The sequence below is a fragment of the Peromyscus maniculatus genome, chromosome 14 (assembly GCF_049852395.1).
Source record: "Peromyscus maniculatus bairdii isolate BWxNUB_F1_BW_parent chromosome 14, HU_Pman_BW_mat_3.1, whole genome shotgun sequence".
Classification (NCBI taxonomy): domain Eukaryota; kingdom Metazoa; phylum Chordata; class Mammalia; order Rodentia; family Cricetidae; genus Peromyscus; species Peromyscus maniculatus.
The window spans coordinates 16,421,178-16,443,721 of record NC_134865.1 but is presented as its reverse complement, the minus strand read 5'-3'; the positions used below and the strand labels follow the sequence as shown (position 1 = coordinate 16,443,721).

At 48.0% G+C, this 22,544-nt stretch overlaps 1 long non-coding RNA gene and 1 other non-coding gene across 2 annotated transcripts; both read right to left on the bottom strand.

Annotated features, from left to right (window-relative positions):
* Positions 1-2,105: 2,105 nt before the first annotated feature.
* On the bottom strand, positions 2,106-20,834 carry LOC121822332 (uncharacterized). Its single transcript, XR_013044297.1, has 2 exons — positions 20,690-20,834; positions 2,106-2,528 (listed from the first exon to the last, which is right to left on the bottom strand). It is a non-coding gene; the product is annotated as an uncharacterized LOC121822332 (long non-coding RNA).
* Trnaa-agc (transfer RNA alanine (anticodon AGC)) lies at positions 5,020-5,093 on the bottom strand. The gene has a single exon. It is a non-coding gene; the product is annotated as a tRNA-Ala (tRNA).
* Positions 20,835-22,544: the final 1,710 nt, after the last annotated feature.

Genomic DNA, 22,544 nt, shown 5'->3' with positions numbered 1-22,544 from the left:
CCCCCAGCACCCTCCGCTCACAGAGCCTAATGCTATTGAAAGCCAGAGGAGAAAGGTTTATACGGTAAAGCTGCGTGATCAAGTGTGGAGGATCGGCTCTGGAGCTGAGAAGTAGTCCATTAGCACCTATTTCACAGATTGCTACTTCATGGCCCTTTCCTTCCAGGGCTGCTAGCAGCCAGCAGGGCCTCCTCTGCCAATGAGGCTGAGCCCTAGTGCTGCCCCGGGAGCGGAGCTGGAGGTCTCTGTAACTGCCATTATGGGATAGAGTAGCCCAGGGTGGGCCAGGGAATCACCTGATGTCCACCACCCACATCCCTTGAATTCTCAAGCATCAGTGATCCTAACAGCCCTCAACACACACAGATACACACACACACACACACACACACACACACACACACACACACTTCCATCAGTCACCCAGATGGCTCTGGGTCTTCCTGTCACTCATATTTGATGATTTACGTAACAGTGACTTCTGAAGCCGTATCTAGACTGTGTGACTGTCCCTCTTGGTGGGGACATTTGTCCTTTGGCACAAAAACTGTTTTAGCTGGAAGAAGTCAGGCTCTCGGTTTGAGTGAGCAATCGAGTCATCGTTAGAGGGAATGAAGGCAAGCAAGGTCACAAAGGAGAAAACTGGGGCAGGACGCAGTGGTGCACACTCATCCCAGAGGCAGAAGCAAAGGCAGAGGGTTCTCCGTGAGTTCAAGGTCAGTCTGGTCTACATGGTGAGTTCTAGATCAGCCAGAGCTAAAGTGTGAGAATGTCTCAAAAACAAATAACAACAACAAAAACTAACAAACAAGCAAAAAAAAAAAAAAAAAAACAGAGGAGGGAAATAAGGCACAAAAAGAGTGTTTAACTTGGATGGCAGAGTTACAGTAGCTGGCCTGGAATTTAAAAATAAAGTTCCTCCAATGTCCACTTGCTTCCCACGCAACATGTTTCTTCTTACAGTCTATAAAGCTGTTGTGACACATTGGTGATTAAGACAATGTCTGGCACCCAGGGCCCTGGCTCTTGGCAGCTAAGAGAATCACCAACTGTTAGAGACCTACACTATAGTTCATGTGTGCTGTGGTGGTTTAAAGAAAATGGTCCCCCCTGCCTGGACTGAGTCTACCAGGTCAACCCCGGTCCTCGGGGGAGACCTTGATCTGGAGGAGGTGGGAATGGGGGGTGGGCTGGGGGGAGGGGTGGGCGAGAGGGGGAGAACAGGGGATTCTGTGGCTATTATGTTGAACTGAATGGTGTTGTAAAATAATAATAATAATAATAATAATAATAATTAAAAAAAAAAAAAAAAAGAAAATGGTCCCCAAAGGGAGTGGCACTGTTAGGAGGTGTGGCCTTGTAGAGTAGGTGTGGTCTTGTTGGAAGCGTGTAGATATAGAGGCGGGCTTTGAGGTCTCACATATGCTCAAGATATGGCCCAGTGCCTCAGACCACTTCCTGTTGACTGCACGATGTAGGACTCTCAACTACTTCTCTAGCACCGTATCTGCCCGCACACTGCCATGCTTCTCACTAATGGACTAAACCTCTGAAACTGTAAGCCAGCCCCAATTAAATGTTTCCCTTTGTAAGAGTTGTTACAGTCATGGTGTCTCTTCACAGCAATGGAAACCCTAAGACAGGGCCATGGAGGCACACCCTGCCCTTGTGGGCAGTTCACAACCACAAACATCTAGCTCAGCTTGTCAACCCAAGTTGTCTCACTTTCAGGACCAGTGTCCTTCCCTTCTGTCAGAGCCAAAACCTTTTCAAGCCTGAGAATACTGCAGCAGAGACTAATTCATAGGTCCAGAGCCTTGGCAGTTGAATTACCTCACTTCCTCTCCCGTGGGCAGAGACACACAATCTGCCTTAATCGTGATCAGAGTGGATTTATAGAAAAAGTTCCCGCTGGTATTGGGAAGGAGACTCTGGCTGACATTTGCAGGACCCTTCAGGCTTGCGACTCTGAAAGAGCATAGCACTCACAAATGGTTAAATGTCACCAATGTCCACCCTTCGTGGCCTTGAAGTTGTTTTTTGTGATCGTCTCTACCTTCATGACTCTGGCTGGAATTTGGAGGAAACATTAACTTTGACCTATAGTAAATGCAGAGTGCTTTTATTTTTAGAGGCAGCTGGCCATAATCTAATAAGGTAAGAAATGGCCGTGATGTAATTACTCTCCTTGAAGAGGAAACTTCATAACAACGTTACTTTCATTTGTATAGGTCATCGCCAAGGCCAGGCTTCTTCGGGAGTTTCCAGGACCTGATTGGATTTGTGTGGATCTAAGTGCTCGAGTGGGTCAGGTCTTCTTCACGTGCTTAGGCCACTCGCCTCAAGTCAGGAGAGCTGTGGAAGGAGCAATGCTGTGGCCACCACCCAGCAGGCTGCACCCTCTGCCACGCTCCTCCAGACAAGCTCCCGAGGTCAGAGTCTGATGCTTATGCTTGGCATGGACAAGCCCCGACACTTGGATTTTCGGCTCCCAATGTCCCAGTCCCTGGAGAATTGGAGTCACAGACCTGCAGTTGCCCAGAGAAGCAGGAAGGCAGTGTCCACCACTCCTGTGTTTGGCAACAAGTTACTATCTCCCTTTATACTGGTTTATCAGACGTGAATCTAGCACCCATGGACGTGGCAATTGGACGGACACTATGGAGTCTTGACCATAATGTCTCTTACATTAAGACTCTACACATATTCACTGAATAAGCCTTATAGAAGCCTCTGGGGAAAGTGCTTCATTTTATAGGTGAAGAAAAAGATGCACACAGAGGATAGAGCTTGCTCAAGGTCACACAGCCCATAATGCCTATTTCAAAGGCTCATGGTTTTTACCCATGTCCATATATCCAGGTACTCAGAATGACATGCCAACTATGTATTTGGAATTAGAGAAAACAGCAGTGTGCCTTTAATTACACCTGTAATTCCAGCACTTGGGAGGTGGAAGCAGGAGTCTTTCTGCAAGTCTGAGGTCAGCTTGGGTACAGAGTAAGACTTCATCTTCTTGCTCCTGCTCTCCCTATCAAATAATAATAATAGATAAAAGGTCCATATTGCCATCACAAGAACAATCAGAAACCAGGTAAGTGTTGTCCTTATTGGAAGTCCTTTCTTATTCTGTGTGTGTGCAGATGTGTATGTGTGTGCAGATGTGTGTGTGCAGATGTGTATGTCATGACTTGTATGTATAGGTCAGAGAACATCGTTTGGGGAGTTGGGTCTCTCCTTCCACCTTATTTCTGAGGCAGGGTCTCTCTTGTTATTTCTGGTACTGTGTTGTATACCCGCGCTTCAGACCCATTCTCCTGTCTCTGCCTGATTCTCTTGTCTCTGCCTCCCATCTCCCCATAAGATGTGGTAGTACTAAAATTACAGACACCAGCTACCACATCTGGCCTTTGGAACCTGGGTTTGGGTCCTCAGGATTGGATGTTTACCCAGTGGGCCATCTCACCAGCCAAAGGCCTTTCTAATCTCTTGTTCTTGTTCCAAAGTAGCAATGACAGAAGCCAATCTGAGACTCTTGCACAGCCAGCCACCATCTGATGTCACCACCTCCCCTTGCTGCTAATGAGCAAGATGGAAGGGATAATGTCTAACACTGTTATCCTCCCAGCTCCAAGGAGAGACCTGATTGGAAGAGAGGAGAGGGAAGTGCTGTAGGCTCCTGTCTGTGGACCTGCCCCGGCCTCCTCAGCCAGAGCCCTGCTCCCTGGGATCCTTTTCTGTGATGGTTTGAATAAAAATGGTCCACATAGGCTCATAGGAAGTGGCACTATTAGGAGGCGTGGCCTTGTTGGAATAGGTGTGGCCTTGTTGGTGGAAGTGTGCCACAGGGGGCAGGCTTTAAGGTTTCAGATGCTTAACCCAGGCCCAGTGTGAATTTCTCCCTTCCCTCTGCCTTCAGATCTGGATGTAGAACTCCTAACTACCTTTCCAGCACCATGTCTGCCTGCATGCTGCCATACTTCCCACCGTGATGATAATGGACTAAACCTCTGAACTGTAAGCCAGCCCGCAATTAAATGTTTTCCTTGGTACGAGTTGCTGTGGTCGTGGTGTCTCTTCACACAGATAGAAACCCCGACTAAGACATTTTCTCTCTGCATTCTGCGGCCACAGCTCAGCCAGCTTTAGAGCGCCGTGGCAAGAAGGGGATTGAAGGACTCTGACCCGTGAGCCTCCACAAGCTTCTGTGACAGACCGAGTCTTCAGCAAAGTGTGTAACACTCATAAGATAATAAGCATATTTTTAGTGGGGCAGGCCGTCTGTCTCAGGAGGCAGGTCACTGGGACAGGCTTCTGTCCTTGCTATCAAACAGTAAAGTGCCCGCTGTGATCCGCTTGGTCGAAGCTTGTTCCCTGTGTGGTGGTAGGAGTGCCTGAGGTCACTGAGCTCTGCTCTGGAACACGTGCTGATCCGCTGGAGGGTGAGCCGTCATGGCTCCCGAGTCACTCACTCCCACCACAATGGTTTTCATCGTTAGGCAGAACCCACAGAGCCATCTGATCTTGGACTGGGGGATACATCAACCTCCTTGCTTTATAAAGTTACCCTGCTTCAGGCATTTCATTACAAGAATGAAAAAGGGGGCCGGGCGTTGGTGGCGCACGCCTTTAATCCCAGCACTCGGGAGGCAGAGCCAGGCGGATCTCTGTGAGTTCGAGGCCAGCCTGGGCTACCAAGTGAGCTCCAGGAAAGGCGCAAAGCTACACAGAGAAACCCTGTCTCGAAAAACCCAAAAAAAAAAAAAAAAAAAAAAAAAAAAAAAAAAAAAAAAGAATGAAAAAGGGACTAAGACAGTACCTCTGTGGGATCTAGGTGGGTAAGATAGGCTGACAAACTAAATCTTGGTCTGAACCCTGAACGACTAATAACTCTAGAGACTGTGGACACACATGGGAATCTACCTCTACCCTCCCCTCAGAGTTGAGGCTGCAACCCAGGGCCTGCTGCATACTCTGAGGTATATTCTCTGACCTAGAAATTTCTTTTTTCTTTTTCTTTTCCAGAGCTGAGGACCGAACCCAGGGCCTTGTGCTTGCTAGGCAAACGCTCTACCACTGAGCTAACCCCGAGAATTCTTACCTATCTGTATACTGCCACGGTCTAACTCTAGGAAAGGAATAGCTCCGATTGCTTAATCTACCCACAGCCCCCACTGAAACAACCAAACAGCCTAAACCATGCCACTGAGCCCGTCACCCCATAAGCTACACAGATTTTATCAGTAGTAAGTCATTTGGTCCGAGCGTTCCACCTTATGAAGCTACCCCATGTCCCAATGCCGCTTACAGTGCTATAGTGATCACATGCATGATGGATGACAGAGCTGAGTGAGAGAACTGGTCCGTTGAGAGCTAAATGAAGTCAGAGGCCCCAAAGTTCAAGTCTCGGGGCAGCAGCGTTCCCATGCACACCCGCCTCCAGGGAATGCTGCCAAGCAGGCCCTGTCCTCCTTTCCAAACTCCTTACTGCAATCTTGTCGGAAGAGCTCTGGTTGGACCCATATTTGGTTATATTTGAGGAAGGGGCACGCTGGGCCAAAGGCTTAGAAGGAGAAAAAGAACGTGCGTATATTAAGTACTGAGATAAGTTTATTTCCCACATACTATCTGGGAGAGCAACAGACAGACTTCATGTAATGCCAAACCCGAAACCGAACCCTCTCCCTTCATTTGGGGGGACAGGGGGCTGCTTTGATTAAATCTCAATTCAAAGACTGAAGGATAGGTTGTCACACCATGGAAGTTTTAGTGGCTACAGGGCACTGTTGCTGCCAGATGGCCATGCTAATCATCAGAAGTCACAGATGTCTTGATTTTTTTTTTAAAAAAAGCGGGTGTCCTTCATCAAGATAACATAAATTTCCCGACAGACAGAAGGAAATTCGCAGACACCATGCAGGGGAAGCAGGAGGTAAGAGTGAATGGCCCTGCTAAAAGCAGCACCCCACACCCAGGAGAAAGTGTCCCCACCCTGGAAGTCACGCCACCGTCCCAGGTCCTGCTCACCACAGCCAGTTAGGCAAACCCTGGCACAAGGTTGCCAGCCAACAGCCGAGAAAGCCACACAGGGCCAAGAAGTGAGTGGGCCTAAGAAAGTAAGAAGCCAGGAGGAAAGGCCGTGGGGCTTGGCTAAAATTAGAACTTATCAGATGGATTTAAGTGCTGAGAATGTTATCTCTCACCACAGGAGGGGGGGGGGGGCTGTCAAGAGGAACACAGGCCACAGGATGAATAAGCAGAAAAATAGGAGGAAATGATGTGCCTGAGTGCTGGCCGCTGGAGAGCTGGCTGAGACAGCACACTCAGAAGCCCCGAATCAGAGAATTCACTGAGGCAGAACTCCCCCATAAGCAATATACTGGCAGACACTGTGGCGGGGGGGGCAATTTGTCCCCTGCCTTTTCAGAATTGTGGCATGCCCTCTGTTTGCAAAAAGAGACGGTTTCTTGGGAAATTCCTACGTCCAGCATTTTATGGCACACAGCCAGTAAAATTTCCAGAATCCAGATAGTTGGTCCTTCCCCCAAGCCCCTGTTCCTTTCTTGGCCACCCCCAGCTCTGAAGACAAGAGGCTTCCAGATCTACCAGGCGGCTACTTCAACGCGCTGAAATACCAGCACACCAAGTCCAGATGCTCACCTCTTAAGTTCTGTTTCTCAGAAGTCCTCAAGACACAAACGGGCCTTCTACTCCTTAATCCCAAGTCACATTTTGACATCTACACACACATCAGTCACAAGGTTCCCCTCAAAAAACAGACACAAAACCGAGACTTCCTCACACATGGAGTGTCTTAATCAACTCAGTATTTATCCACTCCTAAAGCAATTTCTCTCAACCGCTTTTATACATTGGAAAAATGTTACCAATAAAATCCAACAGTATTTCCTAAATATCTGAGATGTCTTTTTAAGAAGAGCCACAAAATGATCTCTATAAATTTCCCACAAAGAACCAGGTGTAATGGCACACACCTTTAATCATAGCATTTAGGAGGCAGAGGCAGGGTTATCTCTGTGAGTTCTAGGCCAGCCTGGTCTACAAAGTGAGTTCTGGGACAGCTAGAGCTACATAGAGAGACCCTGTCTAAAAGAAAGAAGAGAGAGAGAGAGAGAGAGAGAGAGAGAGAGAGAGAGAGAGAGAGAGAGAGAGAGAATGAGATTTCCCAAAAGAGTTGGCACTCAGGAATGTAAGAAGCAACTCTTTCCAGAAAGGCTGTTTTAAGTGGGAAATTACCAAGGATCAAAGTCCCCCCAAACAAATTTTTTATTTTAGTCTTATTTCAACAGTCTTTCATACTTTCTAAGGAGACTGAAGGCCATGTGTCACAAGGCAGGTATCTAAGTGTGTCAAGAAGAAAAGGTAATGCGGGGCTGGAAAGATGGCTCAGAGGTTAAGAGTACCGATTGCTCTTCCAAAGGTCCTGAGTTCAATTCCCAACACCCACATGGTGGCTCACAACCATCTGTAATGAGATCTGGCACCCTCTTCTGTGTACATAATAAATAAATAAGTAAAATCTTTAAAAAAGAAAAAAAGAAAAGAAAAGAAAAGGTAATGCTTCCTTTCTGTAAGGGAGGCCCCAGGCACACTGCCCGAATGCTCCAAACTGTACTCTAGTGTTCTCCATTCCAGAGGACCAGTGTTGCTTAACTCTATCTTATAGGTGAGGATGGACCCCAAACAGCTCATGCCCAAGAGGCCAGTGTTGGCTAGAAACCCAAAGCCCCACCCCGCCCCCCATTGACTTATGAGGCAGGCAAAGGAGATCTTATTTAAGAAGCAAGAAGAATTCAAGAATGAAGCCTCTGCGTGCGCGCTTTTTACTGAATAAGCACTCCTTCAGGAGGCTTGGCCTGGAACACTCATAACTGAATAACCCAGTACGGGGGAGAGAGAAAAAAAAAGACCAGGCATTGAGCATTTAAAGCCCGCCTCCCCCAACTCCATTCACCCCTGCTTTGTTTGCCATCTGTCCTGCAGGAAGGAAAAGAAACGCCAAGGACCTGGAGGTCTGGGGTCCAGTCCTGCTGTGCCGCTCCATCCCGGTGACCTTGGCAAAGCCACCTAACTGTTCTGAGTAGTTTCCTCAGCTGGGAAAGAGGAAGAGCTGCCTCGCTGTGGTTGCAAAGAACACCAGAGTGTGCACGTAGCGTAGGCACAGGTATCCTCTAGGACTCCAGCTTGTCCATTGTTGTAGGCTTCCATTGTTATAGGTAAAGGCAATGGCCCTCAGTAAAGAGTGCCTTTCAGAGGACCCACCCACGGATGCAGTGAGAAGCAACGTATTAAAAGTCATGCTTGGGGGTTGGGGATTTAGCTCAGTGGTAGAGCACTTTGTCTAGCAAGCGCAAGGCCCTAGATTCGGTCCTCAGCTCTGGAAAAAAAAAAAAAAAAGACAAAAGTCATGCTTTTGGGACAAGATTAGCCTGGCTCTTGAATGCAAACCATCGCATTATTACTCAACTGAGTCCAAGGGTAGACAGTTCCAGCTTGAAGGGAACTCTCGGTTTCCGCTCCGTCTGTTAGGTCTCTAACCACCCCACTGGCCAGTGTTGTTTCCACGCCTCTCAAAAACTTCAGGGCAGAAGCCAAGTGCACTTTTGTCCTTTTTATTTGAACTAGCATTGTTGAGTATAATAACCCTTGCACTTGATCAAGCCTAGATGTACCTGGCATGCCAGCTCCTGTCTTACACAAAGCATTGACCTGGCGTGGCATTTCCCATCATTGCTTTCTCAGCAACACAGGACGTTTCAGACTGAATGGCTGAATCCGGGTGGGAAAAAAAAAAAAAAGAAAGAAAGAAAAAAAGAAAGAGAGAAAAAATCCTGAGTTACTTACAGAAAAGAAACAAAATCATGTCCGAATTGATAATTCATGATTTAGACAGCCCACAATTTAATTGGTATTAACTACTCTACTAAAGAGTTTTAAAATGTACTTAGGTAAGGCGTTTTATTTCCATGAAATTGGATCTTTGCTCCAAAATTTAATCTCCTCCTGCGGACTCCGCTCTATCCAGATGATGTAACGGTGAGGTAGGCTCTTAACATTTCATTGCCAGGAATATAAATGAAATTGATCAGATTATTTGCCAAATAATGTTCCCTCAGCTGGACCAAGTCCCCCCCTAAGTGGACTGTGAAAGCAAGGGACCAGAGAGCAGACACTGAGAATCGCATTTTCCAGTGTGATCTTGCAGGCCTCGGATCAGCCAGGAAAAATTAGTGTGCATGAAAAGAGATTTGTTGTATGGTTCATTAGTTTAGGGGACCTTTGTCTGGAAAGAACACGCAAGGGCTAAAGAGTCATGTCCCTTGCGGGGTCAAAATAATGCTAAAATGAAAACGACAAAATCCAGAGATGAGAAGTAATAAACAGTTGTTAAGCCCTCCCTCCAAGGGCTGCTGGGAGAATTAGGCGAGGTGTAGACCACTTGAAACTGCACTGGTCAGGCCGTAAGTGTGTGGATGCTTTTATACAGACAACAGGCCCAGGGCCAGAGCACAGGCCTACTTCCTCCTTGAGCCATAGTCTGTTTCTCTGCTCCAGCAGGGCCTGGAGACTGAGTAAAATCCAAACCTGATTCCTACCAGGGCTGTCTTGCAGAACCCACAAACAGTTGGGTCCTCCCAGGGAAGGGCTGGCCTTCTGCAGTGGCCTCAGCAGGTCCCTGAGAGCTGCGCAGAGAAGACAGGATGCTCTGGCCATGCCTTCCAACATTCACCAGAGGAGCTGAAATAGAATGGACTCCAGGTGCCAGCTGATGGGAGTCATCTTCTGAGACCCAGTTCTGAGAAAATTTCCAACAGCATCTTCTGTAGGGGTGACCCCTGTCCTCCCCGGGGAAGTGGGAGGCAGGCTCAGGCTCCAACTTCTTCCAGAAAAATCGGGGTTATGTGGGTGCCTCAGCCCAGGACACTTTAGTGAAGTCTGGGGTATAGCATCCACCTAGAGCCTACAAGAAAGTCCTCTCCAAGCAGGCATCCTGAGATATCGCTGAGTGACTGAGTCACAACAGCACCCAAGCTCCCAGGGTTCGGGACCCCGGGGTGGTGGCTATCACCTGTCTTTTCTGTTCCAGAGAAGACGAACCCTTGACTGCCCTAGAGCCGACATTAGGTGAAGGACTTGTAACTAGGCTGCCATTTCTCCATCTGTCTTATCACCTGGTACCTATGTGTGGCCATCCGACCTGCAAGGTCCTTGTCTTTCCTGGGGATGAGCGGCCTTATATTTTTCTTTACAATTTTTTCAATTACACAAGAGATGTATGTTCTCTTGAAACATCCAAATAGGGACTGGGAGATGATGGGGGGGGGGGTAAGTTGTTTGCTGCAGGCCATGGCCACCAGAGTTTAATCCCCGGACCCTCGGCTCCTCTCTCCAGAGGGGCCTCCAAGACAACCCTGCCTCGGCCTCCCGGGTTGGTTTGTTTTCACCTGGGTCCTAGGTTTGGAAATTCGGTCATCCTGCTGGCACAGGCGGCCCTTGGAGGGCTGAGCTGTCTCGGCCCCTCTTACCCCCTTTATAGTTGTTGGGGTTACAAGGTGTGTACTAATATTATATGTGGAAATTTAATTTTCCAATTCAGAACTGGCCAAAGCATAGGGAATAAGCATCTGTGGAGCTCTCAGCTACAAATAGGGCATCTGTACCCCACTTGCCCACCAGACCCCGAGACCAGTCTTTAAGGGGGTGACTGAACAGCACATTCTTAGTTCTCTTTCTTCTGAGAGTGCCCGATGCACCTCCTTTGTATGTGTGTGATGTGAGCGTTGGTGAGAGGGGAGCAGAGGATGCCCTTAGGTCCCTGACTTGCCCCTCAATCATGGTAGAATGTCTCTATCAAACCGGCTACCTGGTCAGCACGCTTCTGAGGGTCTACCCTCTCCACCTCCCGTGTCTCCATAGAAACCCTGAGACTATACATGCATTCCACTGTATCTGGCTTTACAGGGGTCCCGGGGATTTGAACTTGGGTCTTAAAACTTGCACAGCAAGTGCTTTACCCATTGAGCCATCTCTCCAGTCCTCTGCCTTTGTTTTTATTAGATTTATTTATTCTCTGTGGGCACGCTTGTCATCGGATTGGTGTGGGGGGGACAGAGGACAACTCTCTCTCTCTCTCTGAGTCAGGCAGATCTCTGGGTTCAAGGCCAGCCTGGTCTACAGAGTGAGTTCCAGGACAGACATCAAAACTACACAGAGAAACCCTGTCTCAAAAAAAGAAAAAAAAATGAAGAGGAGAAGAAGAACAAGATCTCTGTCTCCTTCTACCATGGAGGATCTGAGGATCAAATCCAGAACATCAGGTTGGACAGCCAGCTCCTTAATCCACTAAGCCACCTCACTGCACACCCTCCATTTCTGCAGGATTGTTTTCTCAGATTTTGGACTCATGGTTAGTAGATCTTCCCCTTCTTCCCCTCCCTGACTCCTCATCCTCCATTATCACTTGAAAGACGTGCCACTAATTTCTGGTCTTGACTTCAGATCTGCTGTGTCAATCACCCGTCTTCTGAACAGGTACAGTTTTCATTTCAGCAACTTTAAGATACTTTTTTTCTCTTTACTTTTTTTGGAAGTTTAATTGCTATGTGTTTTACTATTAATTTGCTTTGGTTTAACCTTTAGCTACAGTTACCTTTAGGATTGAGGTTTTTTTTTTGTTTGTTTGTTTTGTTTTGTTTTGTTTTGTTTTGTTTTTGTCTCTGGCTAGATTGGGGAGATTGACAGGTACTATTTTGAGGACTTTGGGGCCCTGCTCTCTTTCCCGTTAACTTCTGGAACACAGATGATGGAATCTCAGCTTCTTGGGTGTTCAGGTGAGTATTTCTCACAGGTTACTAAGGCTCTAGGTGTTCTCTTTGTTTTCAGTTTATTTACCTCTGCTTTTCGGGTTGATGAACCCGGATGTCTTTACATTCTCAGGTTCTGTAGTCTTTGCTGTAGTTCTGAGTCTGTACAATGAGGGTTTTTTTGGTTTTGTTTTTGTTTTTCTTTTGTTTTGTTTTATTGTTGTTGTTATTTTGGTTTTGGTTTTTCCTTAAGATTTTTTATTTTATTTTATGTGTCTGAGTGTTTGGCTGGCATGTATGTATGTATGTGCACTGTGTGCATGCTTGGGGCCTGAGGAAACCAGAAGGTGACAAATGCTATGGGACTGAAGTTATGGACAGTTGTAAGCCATCCTGTGGGTGCTGGAAACTGAGCCTGAGTTCTCTGCAAGAGCAACAAGGACTGTTAGCCACTGAGCATCTCCTCAGCCCCTGGCCTCTGAGCTTCTTAATTTTACTTGCATTTTTCTGTTCTACACTTTCTGTATTTTACAGCATCTATTTCTTTGCTGGGATTATTTTTCATTGTTTCAAGGGAATCTGTTGAAGGATTCTTATTATAAACATTTTAACCCTTGTGAAATAATGTCAATAGGATTCATTTCAGTACTTACACCAGGTTTTTTTGTTTTGTTTTTTTCTCTCATTAAATGTGTGATTTCCTGATATGACTGACTAGTGGATTTTATTGCATCCTAGACATTTTTTTTGGGGGGGGGGTTTGAGACAAGCTTTCTCTGTGTAGCTTTTCGCCTTTCCTGCATCTCGCTCTGTAGACCAGGCTGGCCTCGAACTCACAGAGATCTGCCTGCCTCTGCCTCCCGAGTGCTGGGATTAAAGGCGTGCACCACCACCGCCTGGCTGCATCCTAGACATTTCAGTTCCTCTGCTTGGGGAGCTTGGTGGGACTTCAGTCACCTTCTGTGTTTGTTCTGTGTCCTCCCCTGTGCTCACATACCTGACCAGATTGTGCTTATCCACTCAGCCCCATGATAACCTGTGGAATCGCCCTCAATCGACATGCCTCAAACAGTGCTTTTCAACGTCTCTACATCCTAATCCAGTCAACAACTAAAACGAACTAACTCAGCCTGGCGGGGTGGGGGTGGGGATCGCAGCCCAGGGTGCAGTACCAAGGACTGATGCGTTGGTCAGGATAATGAAGGAACTCCCGAAACAGAACCATGTCCTGTGCAGGGAGAGCCAGGAGCTCATGAACCGGATGGAACACCTGTTAGGCAAGGCTATCAAGCTCTCCTGCCTCACCTACCAGGCTGTCTGGTGACTCCCCCCAAAGCTATTGACGGCGATCCCATGTTGCTTCCAAATCTCCTGATCCAAGGTGCCTCTTACATGACCTCCTTGGAAACCAGGTTCTCCAAGGAGACCCCTAAGATGATGTTTGGAATTATCCTCCTCTCTGGACCAGCAGAGCAGTGGGTGATCCCTACTTAGAAGGAGCTCAGTACCTGTGTAAAGAAAGCCTTTGGCCTGAATGAGTAGAAAACCACCAGGCCGGGACCAGGACTAGGCCCCAGTGCAGCCTTTTCCCAGACAGCTCTCTAGCTTAGGCCACTGGGCTCCAACCTCTGCTGGGACGCTTGGCTCCTGCCAGCTCCAGGGACTTGACGCCTAGCCACAGCAGTACAGTCATCCCAGGCGCCTGTCTCTGAAGACCCCTTAGATTCAAGGGCTCGGGCTCAGAGGCACTTTCTAGAGTTCGTGTTGATCTGTCCACCAGGTTTTTTTTTTTTTTTTTTTTGACATTTGGGCTCTCTAAAATTCCTTAATTTTATACATTTCATCTCCCATTCTCCTCATAAGCTGTGCCTTTTGCCTCAATGAGTCTAAGCATTGGACAGTATGTGGGAAAAGTGTTCAAAATAAATACCTATACCACTGTCCATTTGTTTTAAACAAAGTGCCGACCTAACTCCATGTGAGAAAGGCTAATTTCCTCCCCCAAGCTCCCCCCCACCTTCTGTCTTCATTTCTTTTATTTTCACCAATAAATGATGCTAAGACAAATGTACACACATAATAAAAATCGGCTAACTTATTTAATGCTTTTTAAACACGAATGCATAGTTAATTATATACCGGAATGTAAGAGCCTTAAACTTTTTCAAAAAATGGCTGGGGCTGCATGTCAGTGGTAGAGCATAGGACTGACTGTCAGCCATGGGGTCTTAAGTTCAATCGTTGGTAGTTGTGAGATGAAATTCTCAAAGAAAATGCAGAAGAAAATCTTTATGAAACTCAAATGTGAAGTAAAAAAAAACATGAAAAACTTGATACATTTGACTTGAAAAGGAGGAGGAAGATTTTAATTATTCACTTTTGTGTGCATTGGTGGTTTGCCTGTATGTGTGTCTGTGTGAGGGTGTTGGATCCCTTGGAACTGGAATTACAGACAGGTGTGAGCGGCCATGTGGTTGCTGGGAATTAAACCCGGGTCCTTCAGGAGAGTGGCCAGAGCTCTTAACTGCTGAGCCATCTCTCCAGCCTAGAGATTATCATTTTAGATAAACTGGCTGGCAGAGGGCCCTGGCATTCTCCCATCTCTCCTAGCTTTTCTAAGTGGGTACACTGCATATGAACGCACGTACTCACACTCTCACATTTTATGCCCTGATGTGTCCCTCCAGCCTGTACCTTTGTGAGATCCCCTACCCTGTGGTGAACAATGACTTGTAGCACGCTGTTGTACAGACTGACTTCCCCAGTCAGTTCCGTGTTTGGTAGGCATCTGATGTCGTTGGAGGTGTTATGAGAAGCGGTGCTTAGCAGTTTTGGATTTAGTTCTCTGCCAATGTCATTTACGTTTGACCTCATAGAAGCCCATGCTGAATCAATTGCTGAATCAAAAGGGTGTGTGTGTGTGTGTGTGTGTGTGTGTGTGTGTGTGTGTGTGTGTGTATGTGTGTGTGTGTGTGGCAGTTAGCAACCCTTACACAGTGGATAAGAGGTTTCATCCTCACCAACATAGGTTGAGAAAATACGGCCCCTCTTGATCTCAGGTCCCTGTCCTGTCTCTTCTAGGCTGTATAGACTGGCATGTTCTCAGCTACCTGGAAATGGGCTCAGGAGCTTTTTGATGCTTAATCTCACTGCCCTGCCCTTGAGGTTCCATCCAGTGCAACTGTGATGAAAGGTCACATGTCCAGGAGAACAGAAACTTGAAAGATTCTTGAGGGACCTCACCCAGCCATATACAGAGGAGTAAACATTGCTGGGTGTGGCGATGCGGCCAGTCAAACTGTAGAAAGAACGATATTAGAACTGGGGAGCTGCCTGATTATTGACAGGTTGGCCTTGAGCTAACAGAGATCCACCTGCCTCTGCCTTCTGAGTGCTGGGATCAAAGATGGGTGTCACCACATCCAGCTATAGATAGTGATTAAGCACCCCCAAGATTCGATAGTTTCCATGAGAAAACAGTAGCCGCATTCTTCCCATGATCCCCTGGCTGCAAGTCACTGAAGAGAATTGAAACTGCTCCTGCTCACCAACCAATGCTACCTGCTGTTCTACAGGCCCTGGTCTATGGACCACCACTGTCTTCTCATACTGGTTTGAGGTGGGGTGAACACTACCACATGGACCATCAGTCAACTACCGCCATCTTTCCATTCTGTTCAGGGCCCCCGAGCAAGCCCATGATCTCCTTTATGTCTTATGCTGGAAGGCCTATCTGACAGTCCCTCCTGGAGCTAGCCTCCTGCCTAATATAAGTACAATGTCTGACAATAATATCAGAAAGGAGCCCGGGGCATCTATTGTCTGGTTAGTGGCAGCTAGACACACCATCTGTGCTCAGCAAGCATGAAGGTCCGTGAATAGAAATAAGCCATACATGGTTATGAATAAACACACACCATCACACTGCAATCTGCCTTTGGTCCATCATGGAGACTGAGGGCTCCCTGAGCCTTATGTCAGTGAATAGGGCACCCACACTTCACTCCAGGACTGGGGCAGAGTCATGAACAAGCCAAAGGAGGGGCAAACTTCCCTGAAACTGGAGGGTGTAGAGCAAATAGAGACTCTCACAAAAGGGATGTTCAGGCCTCCAGCAGCATCCCTGCAAGCCCTGCAGAGGAATAGAGAGACCAGACCCAAAGGCCAGACGGACACAGACTTCTCATTCAAAGCTTCCTGGCATGTCATAACTGCGTTTCACTCTTACTTCCAGTGAGTGATGTGGATGGACATGGCTCACCAGCTGTTTTTGAATGTGAAGTCTAGTAGAGGTGGCTTCCCGGGCTCAAACAATGCCCTGAGTCTTGTGTCCTAGAGGTGGCAGTACAGGATCACATGTCCATGGTGGTGCTGTCAGCCGTGAACCAAAGCAAGCATCTTCTTGGACAGATTCCTGTGTCATTGTACCTCCCAAGTGTCCCCTCCTCTGGTTTCAGCTTTGGAGTTACACTGGAGACTGAGCACGGCCATGGCCATGAACATTTCTATCATTTTAATCTTTCAAGCATGGGCATCATGACCTTAAACTGAGCATGCTCAAGAATGTGATGGCCTCCTCCACTGAGCATGCTCAGGGATGTAGTATATCCTTTTACTGAGCATGCTCAAGAATGGACCTCCCCATCCATGGATACATCGAAGCTCTGTGAATAAAACCCCCATGCTTTCTATATTCAAGGAGGACGGTGCCTTCAGAATGAAGACCATGCTCTCCTAAGCTGCTGCAAGTATTACATATTCTCCACTCTTTATGTCCCATCTCTGCTTATTTTGGCTCTGTACTCTCCAACATGACAACCCTTAATATTTACCTTCAGTGTCTTCTAAACACAACAGGCATGAACGATGCATTCTGATTATCAGCAACTAATTTCAGATAGGAGACCTGACCTGGCTATGGCTCCTTTCCGGAGAGAAAGCCCTTCAGGCTGAATGAAGGAGAGACCATCCACTTAGATGAGGAGAGAGAAAGAGCATTCTAGATAAGTGGATAATCAGGTACAAAGTTTCCTATTCCCTGTGTCCAAGGCCTACAGCTCTGCAGAGAACACCACCTTCACTTTGGCTGGAGTTCCGGGCCTAACGAGGCAGAACAATACCTGTCTCCTTCCCTGTGATGTGGCCCAGGTAGAGAGCAGCAGGGCCTCCTCAGTGGACTTTGTCTGCAGGGATGAGTTGGCTGTTCTGCAGCTCTGGGCACACACTGCCTAAACAGCTCCTCACCAACATGACTGGTCCTGCATACTCTGCCCTCCATCTCCCTTCTTCTCTCAGGAGAAGCCTCCACACAGAACACATGGCTCCACAGTTTCAAGGAAAGAAAAGATGGCTCCTGACAGTTCTGGACTTGACCCCTCAACTCTAAGTTCCCAGCCTCTGGCCACAAAGGGCATCAAGCCTGGAACCAAAAGTCTGACTATGAAGGGTTAAGATTCCTTGACCAAACCTTTTGTGCCCAAGAACAGCTACTTAGCATCTCTTAGAAAATCCACAATGTATCCTCTGAGGTCAATGTCTGTGGGCTACATGAAAATGTGCTGTGGATGATTGACTGATAAATAAAGTGCTGATTGGCCAGTAGCTGGGCAGGAAGTATAGATGGGACAAGGAGAGGAGAATGCTGGGAGGTGGAAAGCAGAGGCAGCGAGACACTGCCAGCCGCCGCCATGAGGAGCAGGATGTATAAAGTACTGGTAAGCCACAAGCCACGTGGCAAGGTATAGATTAATAGAAATGGGTTAATTTAAGATAGAAGAACTAGATAGCAAGAAGCCTGAGCCAGTAGGCCAAATAGTTTAAATAATATAAGCATCTATGTGTTTATTTGAATTTGAGTGGCTGCCGGCCCAGGCGGGACTGGAGGTAACTCCAGCTACAAAAATGTGTTAAAAGCCTGGTACACAGTAGCTCCTAGCAACAGAATCCTCTCCCCACTGGAAAGGAAGGGACAGTTTAGACAAGCAATGGGTGAGCAGGCTGGCTTCGTCAGCTTGACACCCACTTCTCTTGGGTAAGAGTTCAAAGGAACAGGCAGTGTCTCCTGAACAGCATGGATGGGGCCCTCTCTCTGTGTTGGGGGTCTTTACTCTTTTGGGGGGCCTGCCACCCAGCTCCCAAGTAAATCACACATGAAGACTTATTCTTAATTATGAATGCCCGGCCTTAGCTTGGCTTGTTTCTTACCAGTTTTTCTTAACGTATCCCATCTAGCGTTTGCCATTGGGCTTTTACTTTTTCTATTCCTGCATACTTTTCATTATTTCTTACTCTGTGGCTTTGCTGTGTAGCTGGGTGGTTGGCCCCTGTTTCTCTGGCTGCTTGTTTTTCTTCTTTCTCCCAGAGTTCTCCTATTTATCCTTTTTGTCTGCCAGCCCTGCCCATCCTTTCTCCTGCCTCGCTATTGGCCAGTTTATTAGACCATCAGGTGTTTTACACAGGCACAGTAAAACAGCTTCACAGAGTTGAACAAATGCACCATAAACAAAAGTAACACACCTTAAAATAATATTCCCCAACAGCCCCCCCCCCCCCCCCCCCACACACACAGGAAAGCCAGCAGCCTCTGGGTTAGACCTCCGTCTGTGCCTCCCAAAGACTCAGGTCTCTCAGACCGCCCCACCCAGTCAGATCCACTGATTTGCTCGGCTTCTCCCTACTGACTCCCTCCCTGACAATGCAACCCCCTTCCCCACATGCTGGCTTTACAAATCAAAGGACTGGCTCAGTGGTCACCTGCTTGGCCACACTTGCTCTGGCTCTACAAGCCAGCCGCTTGGTGTCTCTGGCCCTGTGTCCCATGTGGGACCACGCACCTGGTGGTCATGGTTTGGGAGCACGATGTGGTGCAGCGGCGGCGGGCCTGTGACAGCAGGGACTTGATGCCATGCTGGCAGAAGATGATTTGGCCACTCCCATTATTTGGTCACTAAGACCTGGTGCTCCACAACGGTCTGGGGACAGAATGTCGGGGTGCAGACCTGCTATCCATTAAAACAGAAACCAGGAGCCCCCCTCGAATCACACCTCTGCAGTCTCTCAAGCACCCTTTGACCTTCAGCAGTGACACCTGGGGGTTTGGGAGGCTCGTTCGGCTGCCTTATGTGCCTCTTCTTTCAACTCAGACCGTTGTGAGGCCTCAGAGCCTTTCTTCTCCCACAGGCCACGCCTAGTGGATTCGATGTCACCCTCAGCAGTGCAGCCAGAGATCAGCCCCCTCCATTCAGCACAAGGTGTAAGGGCTGCTCCTTCCAGGGAGCTTCTCTCAACCTGGAAAGTGCCCAGGAGAACACTACAGACACCACCCTTAGCAGGGCCCATCAAAGACCCTACTGCTGAGAGCTGCATCCCCGCTCCCCCCCCACCCCGCCCCCGTGGCCATCATGGCTTCCTGCTATTCTTGGCCCTGACATTGTTGGCTGTGTGTTGGCTCACGCCCTGGGAGATGGCTTGAGGCACAGCTCCCTGGTCTACCTTGGCACACGCCAGTGTCTGTGGGGAACAGGCCCTCTTCTCCTCGTGACTGGCTGTGCCCCGCAGGCAGCCTCCCACTCTGCTCTTGGGGGAAAGTTTGCCCTCTTTCCAGTTGGTGTCCCAACAGGCAACAGTGTTCTGGCTCACAGCTGCCTGGAGTTCTGGCCTGGCTCCCTCTGGTGGTTCAAGCGCCACAAAGCTGGTTTTCCACCCTTGACCCGGTCTATGTTCCTCTCAGTGGTTCTGTCACAGCAAGGGGTGGACCAAGAGGAGCAGGGAAGAACCCAAAGTGGTTTCTCTCACCATCTGTCCCCAAGGACGGTATTAGTTATTTTCTCATGGTGGTGCTCAGTTCCGACAAGAAGCCGCGGGAGGGAGGATTTGCTTCGGCTTGGGCTTTCAGACGATGGGCAGAGTATGGTAGGTGGGGCGACTCCTGGCTCAGGGAACTGGTCTGAAGCAGCTGGCTACATGGTTTGGGCAGGCCCCCAACCCCTCTAACTGACCCGCATTCAAACACACGAGGTGGTATGGGGCCTTTCCCATTCAAACCGAAGGACATTTTGACTTTAATAAGAGCAGCAGGAACAATGAAGGCACCCGAGGAGCTTCCGGCTTCCCTGGGTTGGAGACATGGGCACTGACTAGTTAGTGAATGCATTGGCGGCTTTGACGGACCTTCAAACTGGGCCCTAAAATTCTCTAATAACTGATTACTACAGACCTCATCATCTGTACACATAATTTTTTTTTTTTCTTAAACTCCTGCTTGTGGGCATCAAAGGTACGGTAGCTCCTCCCTAACACTGCGATGCTGTGACAAGTTGTGCTATCCCTTTAGTCCCCAGGGCATTTTTTGTGGTCAAAGTGACATGGCAGAGGGGGAGAGGCTTGACATGATGGGGAAACATTTAAGCCAATGAGAAGACCGAGGGGAGGGAAAAACTAAAAGTGGATATGATCAAGGTGTGTGCTGTAACGAAATGCCGTACACTGTACAGTTAATATTAACTAGCGAAAGGGTTTTTTTTTTTGTTTTGTTTTGTGTTTCAAGACAGGGTTTCTCTGTGTAGCAGCCCTGGCCATTACTCTGTAGACCAGGCTGGCCTTGAACTCACAGAGATCCGCCTGCCTCTGCCTCCCCAGTGCTGGGATTAAAGGTGTGTGCTGCCATCATCCGGCTACAAACAGAAGTTTCAAGATAGGAAAAAAATTAAAATATGAAAGGAAATCAATAGTTAAGAACAGAAAAATGTGTAATAAAAAAAAACTAAACTGAAGTAACTCACAAATTAAACTTCAGGCCAAATTCTACAACTCAAAATATAAATCAAACCTCACAAACCCAAACGAGTGAATCGGGGAACACTCACCATGTTCATTCAGCTCAGAACAGAACGCCAGTGTCTTCCAGAAGATTAACAGAACCCACCTCTGTCAGAACTGGAGAAAGTCCAGCCGCTTGCCCGCCACCCACCAGCTTCTCCTCAGTGTAAGGACCAGCTCCACCCCAGCCCGCGCCTGACATGGGTGGACAGCTCTCAGTCCTCACAATGGCCCCTTGTGAGGTCACACATGGTCACATGATGGCCGTTAACCACAGCTGGTCACAACCCATAGTGACTTTCTAGCTCTTCTTGTGGCTGTTCCCTAACCCAGGAGAAGAAGCAACTGAAGAAAAAGGGTTGATTTGGCCTTGGGCTTTCAGAAGATGGAGAAGACCTGGCTGGAGGAGGAGGACTCAGCAGGGGTGTGAGGAACTGCGTTCACTGGATGGACAATGTCCTGGGCCTCCCAGGGACCAAACACCTCCGGCTAGACCCCACATCCAAGGGCTCCCCGACTTCTTGAAACTCTGTTGCCTAAGCAGACAGTCTGAGTTAGGGTTCTATTGCTATGGTAAAACACCATGATCCAAAGCAACTTGGGGAGGAAAGGGTTTATTTCTATTGCACTTCCTTTAGGGAACTCAAGCAGGGCAGGGACCTGGAATAGGATCTGAAGCAGAGACCATGGAGGAGTGCTGCTGATTGGCTTGCTCAGCCTGCTTTCTGGTATTACAGCACCCAGGACCACCAGCCCAGGGGGGAGGCTATCACCCACTGTAGGCTGGGCCCTCCCCCATTAATCCCTAACTAAGAAAATGCTCTACATGCTTGCCAATAGCTTGATCTTATGCAGGTATTTTTTTTTTAATTGAGGTTTCCTTCTCTCCGATGACTCTAGCTTGTGTCAAGTTGACATCAAACTATCCAGCACAGGGAGTGAAGGATCATGAGATAATGTAGGACATTTCACATTCGCTCCATATCAAAGACCTTCCCCACTTTATAATAATGAGAGCAACCATCACAGTGATTAAGTGTCTGGAGGCTTTGTGCTTCCGTGGATGCTACACATTGGCACCTGCTGGGAAGGGGACCTGTGCTTCAGTGCCCTTAGGACTTAGACCCTAAAATCTGTAAGGTTTGGCTTTTACAGACGTCACCATGTGTAGACTAGGGCATTCAAATCCCTTTGCTTTAAGCTGTGAGTTTTAAAGGAGGGCGGGGGGGGGGGGGGCTCTCACTGACACTGTGGGTGCCTAACAAAATGCTGTTTCCATGATATCCTGAGCATGTGATCAGCCCCAGAGGGAGACAAATGCATCACAACTTCCCTGAGGCCCTCATCAGAAAGCTGGATTCCTAAGGACAGTGTTGAAGTGCTCAAAAGGATCAAGAAAAACCTGTGAGTCCAGAGACCCACGGACACAAGAGACGTCCTTCCTGTGGCCACTGGAGATAGAGCCCATCTTCCTGTTCTCTAACAAAATGCCTTGTTTTGAGTCGTTTATAAACCTCAGAAATTGACTTCTTGTACTAAAGGAACTTGGCCAGTTAAGGCTAAGGTGCCAAGAGCTGCGGGGTGGAAGAAGAGCTATATCGTCTCTCTCCAACACGCACTCTGTTGCTCTGACGTGCCTGAGGGAAGGACTGAACCCAGTCCTCAGAGCTCTTCTCTAAAGGCAACACCCTTCATCAGGACTGAACTCCAAGGCCTTATCACCTAAATGGCCCACCTCTTAGTACTGTTGCATTGGGATTGACGTTTCAACAGGGGTCTCGAGAGACACATGCTCACACAGGATATAGTACAGCCTAGAGCTGGCTCCCCCTAGTCTTTTGAGTTCGGCTGCACAGTAGGCAGGAAGTCAAAGAAGGTGAGGCGGTATTTGGTAAAGGAGAG